The 15,473-nt window shown below is 52.5% G+C and overlaps 1 pseudogene; it reads left to right on the forward strand.

Moving 5' to 3' along the window:
- Positions 1–3,156: 3,156 nt before the first annotated feature.
- Positions 3,157–4,602, forward strand: LOC123930653 (annotated as a pseudogene).
- The last annotated feature ends 10,871 nt before the right edge of the window (positions 4,603–15,473 follow it).

Genomic DNA, 15,473 nt, shown 5'->3' on the forward strand with positions numbered 1-15,473 from the left:
TTTGTTTATCCATTCATCTGTCAGTAGACACTTGGGTGGCTTCCACCTTTTGGCTCTTGTGAGAAATGCTGCTCTGAATATGGGTCCTTCTACTTTCAATTTTTGGGGGCATATAGGCTGCAGTGGAATTCCGTGTTTAATATTTTAAGAAAGTACCACATGCCCTCCCCACACAAATGAACCATTTTACTTCATTCCTTCATAAGGCAGAACAAGATAGCCGTTTATGGATCTACCTCATTTTGTTTATCCTTTCCCCCATGGATGGGCATTTGCATATGTCATTTGCAAAAGGACATCCTTTTCCCCATAGTTGGACATTTCTGGTTTTTGCCTGTTGTGAACATGGCTGCTATGAATATTCCTGTACTTTTTTGTTTGTTTGTTTGAACCAGTGTTTTCAATTTTGGGGGTATATATCTAGGGGTACAATTGTTGAACCCTATGGTAATTCTGCTTGGATCTATTTGAGTAAATGCCAAACTATTTTATATGTAGACTGCACCATTTTTCACAAGGGAGGTTTAAGGGTTTCAGTTTCTCAACATTCTTTTGTAATTTTTTATTTTCTTGATCATAGTGAATCTACTTGTGTAAAAGGACATCTAACTGATTTAAATCTTTATTTCCATAAAGACTAATGACGTTTAACATCTATTCATGTGCTTTTCACCATTTGTATGATTTCTCGGGAGAAGGGTCTATCCAAGTCCTTTGTCCATTTTAAAAATGGGGTTGTCTTTTTGTTGAGTTGTAAAAGCTTTTTACATATTCTGGGCAACAGACTCTCATTAGATAAATAATGTACAAATATTTCCTTCCATTCTGGGGGCTGTCTTTGTACTTTCTGGATAGTATCTTCTGATGTACAAATATTTTTAAATTTTTTACATTTCTTTAAAAAAGAGTGAGTGAGAGAGTATGCAAGTCAATAGGGGCAGAGGGAGAAGGAAAGAGAATCTTAAGTAGGCCCCACACTTAGTGTGGTGCCTGACGTGGGGCTCAATCTTATGACCTTGAGATCATGATCTGAGCCAAAATTAGGAGTCAGATGGTTAACCAACTGAGCCACCCAGGCACCCGGGAAAGACTTTTAATTTTGAGGAGATTATTTTATCTATTTTTTTCTTTCCCTTCTTATGCCTTGGTGTCAGATCTAAAAGCATTGCTAAATCCAAGGTTATGAAGCTTTATCCCTACTTGCTTCTTCTAGGGTTTATAATTTTATCTCTTACATCTAAGCATTTAACTTATTTTGAGTTAATGTGTATATGTGGTGTGTGGTAAGGGTCCAGTTCCATTCCTCCGTACATGGATAGCTGATTGTCTAGCACCCTTTGTTGAAAAGACCATTCTGTCTCCCCAGTGCAATGTTGTCTGCCCTTGTCAAAATTCAGTGGATCATAGATGAAGTGGTTTATTTCTGGGCTCTCAGTTAAATCCCACTGATCTGTATGCATACTTTTTTTTTTTAAGATTTTATTTATTTATTTGACAGACAGAGATCACAGGTAGGCAGAGAGGCAGGCAGAGAGAGAGAGAGAGAGAGAGAGAGAAGAGAGAAGAGAGGAAGGGAAGCAGGCTCCATGCTGAGCAGAGAGCCCGATGTGGTGCTCAATCCCAGGACCCTGGGATCATGACTTGAGCTGAAGGCAGAGGCTTTAACCCACTGAGCTACCTGGGTGGCTCTTCTTATCTTCTTATCACCATTGGGTGTCCTCAGATTTATTTAGGTTTCCCTTACTTTCAGCAATGTTTTGTAATTTTTGGTGTACAAGACGTATACCTTGATTACATCTATTCCTAAGTATTTTGTCCATGTTGATGTTTCCTGAAATGGAATTGTTATCTTAAATTCCTTTTTGGATGATTCATTGTTAGTGTATACAGATAAGAGAGATTTTTTTTTTTTTTTTAGATAAGAGAGATTTTTGTGTATTGATATTTTGTCCTGTAACTTTGCGGAATTAGGGAACTGGCTGTGACCATTTTTTTGTTGATTCTCTAAGAAGCTCTCTATATAAGATGATGCCATCTCTGGTCTCTGAATAGACCTAGTTCTATGTTTCTTTTCAGATGTGGATTCCTTATTTCTTGCCTTATTGTTCTGGGTAGAACTTTCAGTGCAATACTGAGCAAGGAGTGAAAGCTAGCATGATGGACTTGTTTGTGATTTCACCTTTTTAAAAGATTGTATTTATTTATTTGACAGACAGAGATCACAAGTTGGCAGAGCAGCAGGCAGAGAGACGGGGAAGCAGGCTCCCTGCTGTGCAGAGAGCCCGATGCAGGGCTTGATCCCAGGACCCTGAGATCATGACCTGAGCTGAAGGCAGAGGCTCAACCCACTGAACCACCCAGGGGCCCCTTGTTTATGATTTCAGAGTAGAGATGTCAGTTCTCAAAATTGAGCACAGTGTTTGATTAGGGTTAGGGTGTGGTTAGCGTTAGGGCTTAGGTTTAGGGTCTCCCTGTCCTTCACTGTACAGAGCCCCTTCTTCTCCGGTAACCAGCAGAATGATCTTTTCAGAACATAACCTTTAAGCCTGTTGGTGATCCACTCTCCAGCTGTCTGTTCTCTCCAGCCTTTCCTCTCCCACTGTATCCCCCCTACCCCTGTGGGGCTCCAAGGTGTGTGGTCATCCAACATGTGCCTCGGGCCTCACTCCAGGCCTTTACATTCTCTCTACCCTCTGCCAGGAGCACTGTTCTCTCGCCCTGCTTCATGTCTGGCTTGTTCCTCTGTTGGCTGGACCTGGACTTGCCCCCCATGAGCTGACTCATGTCTGTCGACTGTGTGTGGCTTTGTCCCTATTTAAATGTAGTGCCCACTTTCCCTGTGTGAGTGATTTAGGTAAACTGCCAGGTATGGGACAGGCACTGGGAAGTAGCCTTAGTGCCTGTGTGAAAATATCAGTCTCAGGGCACCTGGGTGGCTCAGTCGTTAAGCATCTGCCTTCAGCTCCAGTTATGATCCTGAGGTCCTGGGATTGAGCCCCACCATGTTGGGCTCCCTGCTCAGTGGGGAGCAGGCTTCTCCCTCTCCCACTCCCCCAGCCCGTGTTCCCTCTCTAGCTCTTACTCTCTCTCTGTCAAACAAATAAATAAAACCTTAACAAAAATCTATCTCAGAGGGGCTCACCACCCTTGCTGATGATGTGGGAGCTGCTGTCCCCACAGGTAGTCCCCTCAGAGACACAAGACTTCCAACTACTTGGAGCCTGGGAGATGTAGACCGGGACCTGGAAGCTTCCACTCTTGGATTCATGGCTGGGCCTAAGCAAGCCCCCTCTTCTTCCAGCGGTCCTCTTTCCCCTTCCCTGCCCATGGGCTAGACCTGATTCCTGATCTGGGGGAGTTTGAGGGTGGCCCTCAGAATAGCAGTGGTTGATGGATGGACCTTGTCAGCAAGAGGCCCAGTAGCTTTCAAGGGAGGACCCTATGGGGGTGGAGACTGCTCTGTGGGGGCCAGCAACTGCCTACTCCAAGCAAAGTAGGGCAGGTGACCAGCGCTGCTGATTCTAGCTAGTCTGTAGGCCATAGAAAGGAGGGCTGTGCCCAAAGGTGCTCCATTCATGTCAGGTGAGGACAGAGGTGCAGGGAGTTGGCCAGGGGAGGGCACCTGCAGGGTTTGCCTGGGAGCTCAGTACAGGGGGACTTCCTGGATCCAGCATGCTGACTGTTGGGTTGGTTTCCTGTCTCTGAAGCCTCAGACTCCCCTTTGTATGATGGGGTGCTGATGGCCCCTATCTCTGGGAGCAGAAGGTAGGGAGGCCCCACAAGCAGACTTGCTTGGAACAGGCTGGAAGAGTGGCTGTAGCTTAAAGCAGCCCAGGGCCTGCCCTGGTGAATAAGGTGCACATGTCCATGGGCCCCCAGCTCTGGGGTCCAATTGCCAGCCTCTGACAGTGACCCTCCTCCCGCCTTGTCCATCGTCCCTGTATATAGGTGGTCTTCCTGGAGCGGTTCCTGCAGAGGACAGAGGAGCCCATCATGGTGGGACACAGGTTCACCTACTAGGTTGTCACCAACCAGCAGGCTGCCAGGCCCTTGTGCTCCCCTGGGAAGGCAGGAGGGTGGTGGTCCTCAAGGGGGCTGGTGCCCTGCACTGGCAGGATGTGTCCATGCAGAACATGGCAAAGGTCAGCTGCTTCTGTGAGCAGCACTTCCACCGTGAGGCAGACGACCTGCCATGTGTGAATGTGGACATGAAGTTCTGCGACCATGTGGGCATGGAGATCCTGTCCTCCCTCTTTGGCACCATGCACCCCATTTTTTACCAGGTGTCCCATGAAGACTTCAGCTACAAGCACTGGCCACAGGTCCACATCCCCAGGGACCAGGGTGATGTTTACTACATGGGGGCCTTTTTGGGGGGGTTGGTGGTGGAGGTTCACTGACCTTGGCCCGTCACCCGGTGATGAGGTCAACCTGGCCAATGGGATCAAGGTTGTGTGGTGTGACGAGAACCGCTTGAACAGGTACCTTCTGGACCACAAGCCCACCAAGGTGCTATCCCCAGAGGACCTGTGGTACCCACAGAAGCTGGGCTGTCCCCTGGAGGACCTGTGGGACCTATGGTGGCTGGGCTGCTCTCCCTGACCTTCATGAAGAAGCTGAGATTCAGACCATGCCCATGAATAACCAGGACATCTGGGACTCATGAGGGGCTGTCCCCATCTCCATCATGGAGTGCTGTCCTGAGCAGAGCTGTGAGAGCAGGTTCCTACTTCTGTCCCCTCAAGGGAGGCCATGGAGCCCAGCCCTGCCCACATGGGCATTTCCAGGGCACCAGCTGCACCTGCACTCAGGAGGCCCGCCTGGGGACACAAGGTCCTCTCTTTGTGGTCACTACAGTTTGATAACTTCTGGGTCATTTTCAGCTGTGAACGGCTCCAGTTTTATGTCGGTCGATTTCTGTGTCAATGCTGAGCAACCATCTTTAAAAAGAACAATCAAGGGAAAAGGCTTTCTTCCTGGTTCTAGACAGACACTTCCTGTTGGGAGAGGGAGTGGTCCTGCAGCAGCCATGGAGCCAGGATGGCCTCTGGTCGGGTCTTCCCTCCCAGTTCCTGCACCTTGCCATGGCCATGGGGTGTCAGGGGCAGGGGTGCACCAAGCCACCTCTCATACCTTCAGCCTCCTGACTACCAGAGGCCTTGGCTGTGGCCACTAGCTCAGCCTCCAAGAGGATGGAGCCCTCTGAGTTATGTGCAGTTTCTGCCTTGGTTTTATTTTTTAATTTAATTTAATTTTTAAAATTTAAATTCGCTAGCCAACATATCAGTAGATTTTTTTAAAATTTTTTTTATTTGTTTACTTACAGCATAACAGTTTTCATTGTTTTGGCATCACACCCAGTGCTCCATGCAGTACATGCCCTCCCTATTACCCACCACCTGGTTCCTCAACCTCCCCCCCACCCCCGCCGTCCCTTCAAAACCCTCAGGTTGTTTTTCAGAGTCCATAGTCTCTCATGGTTCATCTCCCCTTCCAGTTTCCCTCAACTCCCTCTCCTCTCCATCTCCCCATGTCCTCCATGTTATTTGTTATGCTCCACAAATAAGTGAGACCATATGATACTTGATTCTCTCTGCTTGACTTATTTCGCTCAGCATAATTTCTTCCAGTCCCGTCCATGTTGCTACAAAAGTTGGGTATTCATCCTTTCTGATGGAGGCATAATACTCCATCGTGTATATGGACCACATCTTCCTTATATCAGTAGATTTTAACGTAGTGCTCAGTGATTCATTAGTTGCCTGTAACGCCCAGTGCTCCTCACTACACGTGCCCTCCTTAATGCCAGTAGCCCAGCTACCCCATCCGTCACCCCCTCCCTTCTGTCAGTGACGCCACGTTCCCTGGCTGGGGGTCAGGTGGCTTCCTACATGTTCCACCTGCCTCTCCCGGGCTCCCCCAGCCATGCACAGCCTGTGCTGCTTTCCAGCAGAGGGTGGTTTTAACCAAGGTCAGGAAGATGGGATGGATTTTCCTGACTCCACCTGCCACCACCTCCCCACCCAGGGCTGCAAGAGAGGAAAGTTCTCTTCAGCTTCTCTCTCTCTCTCTCTTTTTTTTAAGATTTTATTTATTTCTTTATTTGACAGACAGAGACCACAAGTAGGCAGAGCAGTAGCCAGAGAGAGAGGAGGAAGCAGGCTCTCCACTGAGCAGAGAGCCCGATGCAGGGCTCAATCCCAGGACCCTGAGATCATGACCTGAGCCAAAGGCAGAGGCTCAACCCACTGAGCCACCCAGGTGCCCCTTCTTCAGCTCCTCTTAAGGTCCCTGGCTGGGTCTGGAAATTGACAAAGACAGATGAACAGGAGAAAAGCTGGCAACGTGTATGGATTTTTTTTTTTTTTTTCAGCTGGGAGCCTCACAAGAACATGGAGAGCAGCAGAGGCAATTGAAGCAGACAGTTCTACATTTTAGGCAAAGAAGCAATAAATGTGTGAAGAACTGAGAGACACAGAGGTTTGAGCTAGGGCTGGTAAAGGGTAAAAAAGTAACAGAAAGGGGCGCCTGGGTGGCTCAGTGGGTTAAAGCCTCTGCCTTCAGCTCAGGTCATGATCCCAGGGTCCTGGGGTTGAGCCCCTCATCGGGCTCTCTGCTCAGCAGGGAGCCTGCTTCCCTTCCTCTCTCTCTGGCTGCCTCTCTGCCTACCTGTGATCTCTGTCTGTCAAATAAATAAATAAAATCTTAAAAAAAAAAGTAACAGGAAGATAAAGGTTAATTTAATCTAGCCTTTGTGGCCCTAAATTCCTTGACTGTGGTGGTAAGCATGTCCTCCCTGCCATCTGGGGAGGGAAAGTACCACATGAGAGTATTCTGACCTGCTTCAGGGAAGAAGGGCTGATGGCTGGGGATCAAGGGACATTCCTGCTTCTGCTCTATGGAAGATTCTTTCAGTTTCTATATTTAATTTGCCAAGGTGCCATATTTGGGGCCGTGTTTCCTGACCCCACTGGCCTGGTGCTGTACTCTGTCTCCTCCTAGTATCCAGGACATTGAATGCGCTGCTGTGGAGACGGCCCAGCCCTGGGGCAGCCCATTGTCCAGGGAGTCACCTGCCTCCAGGGAAGAGGTGCCTATGACTTCCCACATGGGTGCCCTGTTGCTAAGGGTGGCCACCCCTCCTTGGGGGGATTGGGTGAGAGTGTGCAGATCTTGCTTCGAGAAACTGACTTCATTTCCTGCAAATGAGCCAGTAGTGGGATCATACAGGAATATTATTTTTAGTCTTGGGGGGAAACTCCATACTTTTCCCAGCATGGCTGTGCCAACCAAGGTCAATTCCAGGTGATTTTACCTATAAACCAGAGATTTTTCAAGATCTTCTCCAGTAGGGACACCTGGGTGGCTCAGTGGGTTCAGCCTCTGCCTTCAGCTCGGGTCATGGTCTCAGGGTCCTGGGATGGAGCCCCACGTCAGGCTCTCTGCTCGGTGGAGGGCCTGCTTCCCCCCTCTCTCTGCTTGCCTGTCTGCCTGCTTGTGATCTCAGTCTCTCCCTGTCAAATAAATAAATAAAATCTTAAAAAAAAAAAAAGATCCTCTCCAGCAGAGAACATGAGAACATTTTCAAGGCCTTGCATAGTATACTAACCATAGGAACAAAACTATTGAAATGAAGAACTGCTTCTCCTTCTTCCATTTCTGGCTAGTGTGCTGGTCTGTGGCTCAATCCCTCCTCAGGCAGCTGGAGGGTTCACCTCCCAGGTCGGCTACCACTGAGATGGCTGCTGTGTCCAGAAATTCTCTGCAAGGCACAGAGGCAGGTTTCTAGAAAGCTGTCTGGGATCTCTGACATTCTATCACTTTTTTTTTTAAGATTTTATTTATTTATTTGATATATATATATAGAGAGATCACAAGTAGGCAGAAAAGCAGGCAGAGAGAGAGAGGGGGAAGCAGGCTCCCCACTGAGCAGGGAGCCTGATGTGGGGCTCAATCCCAGGACCCTGAGATCATGACCTGAGCCAAAGGCAGAGGCTTAGCCCACTGAGCCACCCAGGCGCCCTGCCTTCTACCATTTTTGAATCAAAACCCTGAGATCTTTAAAATGCCAACAATGTTATACCGTGGGCCAGAAAATCACATGTTTCTGTGTGCCGAATACCACCATTGGCCATTTCTTTCACTTGAGCTGAGTACAAAGGATTGGGAGTAGGAGCTTGAGGGGAGGTCCTAGGCCAGACTTTGTGTTTGGGGACAAAGACCATCCAGACAAGCTTGTGCTGAGCCTCAGGAGGGAGCCTGTGTGGAGACCCCAGCTGCAGACACTGCTGTCCCCTGATGCCCCCTCAGTCCGCCCAGGGCATCTGCTGCTGGGGGTGCACCTGCCCCCTCCTCTCTACCTGATGGCTCTCTCCTGCTCCAGCTGTGCCCCTACCCTGAAGTCACTGCCAGCCTACAGCCTGGGAGGGTGGATACTCTGATGACCTTCAGCCCTGGGGACAGATCCAGTGCTGGTGGGACGTGGTCTCCCAGCAGGCCTGAGTACCAGGCCCCCACAGTGCTCACTCTCCTCCTGGGGTGCCATGTCATCCCTCAGGCTCCCTGGGCCCAACTCCTCCTCTGCTCAGGCACCACTCTGGGCCCAGGTTCCACATGCTGGGACTGGGAGCAGGTCATCTGGACCTTCTGGACTCGCCCATGTCATGGGCGCAGGCTGGCTTCACAGACTCATCAGAGGAGACCCAGTGCAGGAAGATGCAGACTGCTTCAATGGAGAAGCCAGGTGAGCCCAGAGAGCGCACACAGGCCTTGCACAAAACATAGGGCTCATGGAGCCCAGTGTGGGATGTGGGCACCCAGCCAAGGGACATGGGGAATCCTGGTGAAGGTGGCCCTGGTTGGGGAGGGGAGACCACAGAAGGGTCGCAGAAAAGGCAGGAGACAATGAAGATGACAGGACAGAGCTTCCCAAGGAGGTCAGTGAAAGAATCAGAGCATCACAGAGACCCCTGGGAAAACTCGGAGGCCCTGGAGATGTTGGCTGAAATGCTGTCATTTGGTCGGAAAGGTTGTGTCACTAACCCTCAGTTGACACTGGATGATTTCCTCTTGGTTGCTTCCAGGAATCAGGGTGTATAGACCATTAGCACTCACATTGCATGAAGTCTAGGATATATTTACTTTTCAGGACTAGATTTTCCTAGAGGAAGTGCTAAGCTTGGGTCTTTCCATTCTTTTCTTTGTGCAACTGGCCTCTGTTCTCAGGAGTAGATTCCTGGTGCGCATCACCACTGCTAGCCCTGAGGACTGTCCCCTGTCTCCTCCCGCAGTGGACATGACCACTTGGGTTGGGGGCTGCTCACTGATGAAGCCCCAGTGCTCAGTACAGAGCAGGGACCACAGACCTTCTGCTGAATGGAGGAGGGCATGAGTGAGGGAGGGTGAGGAGGGAGGGAGGGAAAAGAGGGAAGGAAGGAAAGGAGGAGAAGAAGGGAGGGAGGCATGGGGGAGGCAGAGAGGGAGGGAGGGAGAAAGGGAGGGGAGAGAAGGAAGATGGCAGGGTGGGAGTGAGGGAGGCGGGAAGGCAGGAGGATGGGAGGGAGGGGGAGAGGGGAAGGAGGGAGGAGGGACAGGAGAGAGGCAGGGAGGATGATGGAGTGGGGGAGGGAAGGGTGGGGTGGAAGGGAAGGAGAGAGGGGATAATGAATGAGATGGTGAATAAATGAGGTAGGGAGCCATTATTTGGGGTGAGGTCTGAGGGCATCACAGCCTGGGTCCTGGATGGTGGCTCAGGGCACTTCCCTCTGTCCTCCCAGTGCTGACCTTCCTTCTTCTTGGCCTTGCTGTTACCCTGGATCCCCCCCACCTTCTCAAACAATTCTGAATAGTCCTAGGAGCAAGGTGGCAAGAGGGGGTTTCAGGATGGGCTTCCCGGATCCTGTGCCTGGATGGCCCTGGGACAGTAGCTATAGGACATTCTGTCATGAGGACTGGGACTATGGACGCCATCCATCTCCTTGAGCATTAGCGTTGTTTCACTGCCTGCTCTCTCCACAACTGCTGTGCTGAACACTCCTGACAATACATCTGTGAAAAATTGTGCCGGAGTTTCTGGGGCTGACTCTGAGGCCAAGCACTGCTAGGAGATGGGTGCACCTGTGTCCTGGGATGGGTGCTGCTCACTGTTCTCTCAGACAGGGTGCCCATCACCCTTCTCTCCAGGGGACCTGCATTGGACCTCTGGTTCTTCACATTCTCCCCAGGGCTGCCAGTCCCCAGACCAGACCCCTGCCACTCTGAGGGTGAACAGCGCTGCCTTCATAGGGTTTCACTTGCCAGAGCACTTCCCCAGGAGCTTCCACATCTCTGACACATTCTCCCCTCATGTCTTTCCTCTCCCCTGGACTTGCACTCGTTTGGTCTCTGTCCCTGTGGAACCCAGTGATTTGGAGCCTGGTTTGGAGCAGAGTCAGGTGAAACTTTTCTCTGGCCTTAGGTTATGAGTGATGTGCTTGCCCTCTGTGGTGTGTCTCCCAGCTTTCTGCAATTCCCTGATTTCTTTGTGGGCCACAGGAGAACAAGCTGTGTCCTGTCTGGGGTCAGTCTGTGGTGTTCCAGGAGAAACAGGGGTCTTGGCCCCGAGATTGTGCTCATAATTCCTAAAGGGGCCTCTATGATTGCATCTCATCTGTAATCCACCAGGGATTTCAATATTGAATAAGGGAAATTCTATGTCACATAAACACAGAAAAAAAAAAAACCACAAGTCCCCTTTGAAAATAGGTGGACAGACACAAAGGCACATATTATGTGATTCCACATACAGAAACATCCAGAACAGGTAAAGGAACAAAGAGAGAAAGCAGCTGAGGGGGTGCGAGAGGCTGGGCTGGAGGAGAAATGCGCAAGGAGGGCTTTGGGTTCAGGGTCTCCTTTGGGGAAGGAAATGTCCTGCAGCGACTACTGTGGTGTGGTGGCACAGCGTTGAGAATGTGCTTAACGCTCGTGATGTGTTCAAGTGAAAACAAGTAAATTCATTTAAAACAAATAAACAGTACACAGAACATGGAAAGATAAAATAACAGTTAATACGTACCAGAGAGAAAGAATGTACAGGTAGGGGATGAAGCATTACTGTGGGCCGTCAGGGTGGGGGGTGGTTAGAACAAGGGGTAATTGTGGCAGGAGCAGGGCTGCAGGCTGCGGATATGGCTCTGGGAGCCCCGCAGGAGCAGGAGTAGGGGCAGGGGTTGAGAGAGGGGAAGGGACAGGAGCAGAGACAGGAGCAGGGACAGATGCAAGAGCAGAAGCACAGGCTCTGGCAGGGGAAGGGGGAGAGGCTCTGGCAGGGGCAGGGGCAGGAGCAGGAGTGGGAACAGAAGCAGGAGTGGGAGAGGGAGCGGGATCAGGGGCTGGGACAGGGCAGGTGCCAGCTCCTCTGGGACAGCATCAGACTCTACGTGGGTGGGTGCCTGGTCCCCTGCTGGCTCCTGGTCTCCTGCTGAAGTCTCCCCAGGCATCATCCCCCACTCTGGAGCTGCTGGTGAAGTTGGGGCCGCTCTGGCTCTTCAGAGCTAGACCCAGGTAGCCAGGCCCCCAGATTCTGGAGACAGCCCTCTGCCCAGCTCATTTAGTTGGAGATCCTGGAACGAAGAACATGTTTACATGCCTTTGCAGAGACAGAACTCAGCCCAGGGCCTCCTAGAGAAGCTACAGCCAGGAAGGAACCCTCACTGGGATGTCTGCCCAACTGCAGTCCACTTGCTGGGTGCTCTGAGTCCAGTCCTTGCTCCTGGCCCCACACCAGCCTCTGGGCTCTCCTGCCTGTGGGCCCACCACCGACCCACCCCCAGACACCCACGTACGCCCAGCTCTGGCCTTCTCATGCTTGGGCTTGGCCTCTGTATGCTGGACCACAGTCCAGTGTGGTACCAGCAGGGACAGTGGCCTGGGCAGTGTCAGAGGCCTTCTCAGGCAGTCCCCAGTCCCTGCTCCTGGAGAGCCCCCTACGGTTAGTCCCTGTGTCAAGGAGATGGAGCAGGTGTCCACCAGCCTCCTTCCTGTTTCAACATCGCTGGTGTTCTGCAAAGACAGGGACCAGTAGCCGGCCTGGATGCATCACAGCCCTGCCCAGCCATCCTGACTGTCCCCTGCCCATCCCCTGCTGCTCCCAGATCAGACAAAGACCTGTGCGTGCACAGCCCCACACCTGGGACAGGGACCCATACTTGCAAGACACAGGATAAACCCTGGGGAGAAGCTCACAGCCCCCCACACCCCATCCCACCCACCCAGCCTTGACCTGGGGTATGGACATGACCTGCCCACAGGGCATCTGAGACCTTGTCAACCTGCTCTTGAATGGGGTGGATGTACCCCATGTGAGCCTCCTTTACAAACACACACACACAGACACACACAGACACACACACACACACACACACACACACACACACATGCATGGGGAGGGGACTGGGGCTGCACAGTCAGATCAGAGCATATGGGGCTGGGGGCTGGCTCTGGGCCCCATGGTGTCACCTTTCTGTACTTCTGGCCAAGTGACCAGAGATGTCAGGGAGCCCTAATATGACATCCCCAGTGAGGGAAATTGTTTGCAGGGTGTGCTTTCCTCTGCCTGCAGCCTCCAGACTTTGGGATGCAACACACAAACATGTTCTTTCGAGGATCTCCAAAGAAATGAGCTGGGCAGGGGGTTGTCTCTGGAATGTGGGTGCCTGGTTACCCGGGTTCCAAATTCTGTTGGGCTCTGTTGTCAGGAAAGTGAGATCACCACTGCCTGGGGATGACTTACCTGACTTCCTCCTCACACCAGAGCCCCCTGAGGGCCCCCCTCCCCCAGATGCTCAATGCTCACCCTCTACCCCATGCCCCGTTGATACAGAGACACCCACACAGTCTACCCACAGCCCCTGTGAGGCCTGGGTGTGGACAGTATCCCCGCTGTGAGGGAACAGAGCTGTGGTCAGACCGGGCTCCTGTTCATGTCCAGGACTGTGACCCTGGACAGACCCTGTGCCTCTCAGGGCCTCCCCAGGGTCCCCATCTGCACAGTGGGGTCTTCTGACTTCTCCTTCTAGGGATGTCATCAGGGGTAGGACCTCTACATATGTTCCTGCTACCACAGGAGGTTGGGACATGCACTTGGCAATGCAAGGATGACTGGGGGGCTGGGCGGGGCATGGAACACAGCTCAGAGGGCCCTAGGTCAGCTCTGGTGTCAAGGCAAAGCCACCCTCCCCCTGCCTGTGTCCCATCAGCCGTGGGAAGGTTGCAGTGAACCGATTCCGACCTTGTCCTCTTGTGACAGAGACATCCAGGGGTTCCCATTAGTTTTGGGCCCAGGGCCTCATCTGTGCCCATGTGCTGAGCAGTCCCCACAGTGGTTCCTGGCACTCCTGAATCCTGTCACACATCTCTGTGGAATTCTCTCCCCTCCAGCATGGATGGCCTGTGTGACTGTGCTCTAAGGAACAGAATGGAGCAAAATGATAGGATGTTGTTTCCAAACTGATGGAAAAAGTCTGTGACTTCTCCTGGTTCCCTCTCTGTGTTCATTCTCTGCCTCTGTCTTCTCTGTGTGTCTCTGTATCTCTCCCAGGAGCAGGACCTGGGGGTTCTGGGAGCGATGTGAGAAACCTCAGAGGCCTACATTCTCCCCATTTCCTTCTCCTGTCCTGCTGCTTTGTTCCCTCCTAAGGCCTCCTCACCCTGGCCAGAGCACTGACTCTGGAACCTCTTCCAAATGGGGACCCTGAGGCTGCAATAAGGAGGCTCCTGACCTTGATCCCCAGACCAGTGGTCCAGTGCTCTGCCATGTTCTGCAAACCTAGGTCCTCAGCTCCCCAAGCCTCCAGGCTGTCCTCTGCTCAGAAGGACATTGAGGGAGTAAAAGACAGTTTCCCAGGACTGGGAGCACAGTGGGTCAGGGATGGAGATCCAAGGCCAACAGAATTTGCTACAAGCCTGTGGGACCCTAGGGATACCCCATCTCTACAGCCCAATTGACAGAAGAGTTAGCTAAGGGCTTTTGTGCTGTAGTCCCATCTGGACTTAGGAGGGTATCTCTTCCTACTTCTAGTATCCTGGGATGGTGATGGACACCAGACCCCAGACCCTGTCCTCTCCCAGTGCCCTGGCAACCTTCCTGGGCCCCTTGGGGACCCCCTGACCATCAGCCTGGCTTATCCCCCATCCCCATGCTATGGATCTGGGTTCTTGCCAGGGGTCCTGATACCCCTGCCTCATTGCCCAGCTGTCTCTGACCTCTTTCTTCTTTCCCCCTTGTCACCCACCTTTTGTGTGTAGGCGCACATGCCTCTACCTGTCTGGGGATGACCAAGGTCATGTCCCCACATGGGACGGGGTGGGTAGCTCTCCCCAAGGATCTGAGGGCCTCTCACCCCCAAAGTGAACCTCATGGGAGGATTGGGGCTGGCCTAGGAATGGAGAGCAGCCCCGCTCCTTGGCCTCTGTACCCCTCATTTGTCCCGAGCCAGTCTCTGCCTTTCTTGACCCCAGGTTCCCAACTGTCCCTGAGGGTTGAACATGGAAATGCTTGAACTTGGCCACTCTTCCAGGGGTAGGTGGAGGACAGGTGCACCAGGCACACAGGCCTCCCTCCTGCACCCAGCTCCTGTACCATCACCCAGACCTGTGGCAGATGTGCATGAGACCCACGGCTCTGTACCTGACCTGTCCCCCCTGTTTCCTCACCACTGCCAAGGGCTCTGTGTCCCCAAAGTCCGCTTAGCCCTAGAAACATGCCTATCCTGGGCAGCAAGCCTCAGGGTGTAAGGACAGGTAGGTTGGACATCTGGGGACACAAAGGTCACTGAATACCCCCCACCCAGCTGGCTGCGAATGCAGACTGCCTCCCAGGGTCCAGCTAAGTGCAGAGCTGGGCCAGAGGACCTGGAGACAGCAGTGGAGGCTGACTCAGGACAGGGAGAAGAGCAGTCCACCCCAGTCCCCTTCTCCTCTCCTCCTCCTTCCTCATCTTCCTGGTGTGACCCTGGGACAGAGGTCCAGCCTGTCCCTGGCTGCAGCCCTGGCTGGAGTCAGAGGTGTGGGATGGAGGCCGGGGAGGGGGGGCCCGCCACCAGGATGCCCAAATGTGAGGATGTTGTTACTGTAATGAGGGACCCCATGGACATTCAGGGATTTCAGCCCTTTTTAGACATGAGCGGTGGCCCCAGGCCTCAGCCCCTGCCCCATCCTTCACCCTCCATGAGGCCCCGCATCTTCCCCAGCCCTGTCCTTGTCTGCAGCCAATCCTCCCTCCAGCCCCAGTAAATCCTGCTGCTCCAGGGGCTGCAAACTAAGTACGGCTGGAGCCAAGCCAGCCCTATGTGGCCTTGTTCCAGGTCCTGGAGCCCCACAGCGAGGAGAGGTTATGCGGCGCAGGAGAGGGGAGAGGGTAGAGTGACTCTCCCAGGGGCACATGGCTCCCTGGTCAGCACAGGCCGTGCTGTGTGCTGGCCTCTAGGGCACCC

This window comes from Meles meles, chromosome 19 (assembly GCF_922984935.1).
Source record: "Meles meles chromosome 19, mMelMel3.1 paternal haplotype, whole genome shotgun sequence".
Lineage (NCBI taxonomy): Eukaryota > Metazoa > Chordata > Mammalia > Carnivora > Mustelidae > Meles > Meles meles.